An 863-nucleotide genomic window follows, 5' to 3' on the forward strand; every position below is an offset into this window, starting at 1 on the left:
TTTTCACATTAAACAACTTCCACATGAGAAAGCAGCAAGGATGCAGTGGCGTTAATGTTTCCTGGTGTCAACCTGTATTATTTCAGTAGAAATTGAAATGAGGATGCATCTTGCTGCCTTTCCAATGAAGCAAGTTTAATTTAGTAATAGGTGAAAAACCATCCCTACAAAGGTGTTAATCAGAGACTTGGCTTTGTGGACACTTTTCAGAGAACAAATTTGTTAGCATAAAAATAAAGCCAGAAAATGAAGAGCTGTTTAATCACTCAATTGGATTTTTTTTGCCAGCATATTTCTTTTTCTCTGCAACCAACTGCTAAATTGTGCTTCCTATCTGTTTTTATAAAATCACTGAATCAAATCTAACTCTGATTACATCAGAGAAGGCCAGGTACCCTACACCATAACGGGGGGTTTGAAATTTTGACTTGTCTACTTAAAGATCACCAAAATCTGATAACAAGGTCAATTTCGTCCCTGGGTGGGATTGAACCACCAACCTTTCGGTTAGTAGCCAGACACACTAACCGATTGCGCCACAGAGACACTTTGTAAAAAGTACATACTGACAAAGGCTAATAAGCATACATCTGGAACGTTTCCTAGAAAAACTTTAAAAAGTCAATAATCTGGAGAGTTTTTGTAAGATGTTTCTTCCATCAACCAACGAAGAAACACATTGGTACTTTCCCATGATGAGTGAGTGCTTCAGGATCTCTTGCACTTACATGTGCAGCAGAGTACTGCAATGGAAGCATGCTGGGCCCATAACCCAGAGGTAGGCAGATTGAAACTATCCTTTGCTATATGCATTTTTTTTTTGTTAATTTAAGTAATCAAAACTGGGATTGATATTTTTGCTC

The 863-nt window shown here is 37.7% G+C and overlaps 1 non-coding gene across 1 annotated transcript; it reads right to left on the minus strand.

Annotated features, from left to right (window-relative positions):
* Positions 1-472: 472 nt before the first annotated feature.
* Positions 473-546, minus strand: TRNAS-ACU (transfer RNA serine (anticodon ACU)). Its single transcript has one exon. It is a non-coding gene; the product is annotated as a tRNA-Ser (tRNA).
* Positions 547-863: the final 317 nt, after the last annotated feature.

Source organism: Pseudophryne corroboree, unplaced genomic scaffold (genome assembly GCF_028390025.1).
Source record: "Pseudophryne corroboree isolate aPseCor3 unplaced genomic scaffold, aPseCor3.hap2 scaffold_1174, whole genome shotgun sequence".
NCBI classification, from domain to species: Eukaryota; Metazoa; Chordata; class Amphibia; order Anura; family Myobatrachidae; genus Pseudophryne; species Pseudophryne corroboree.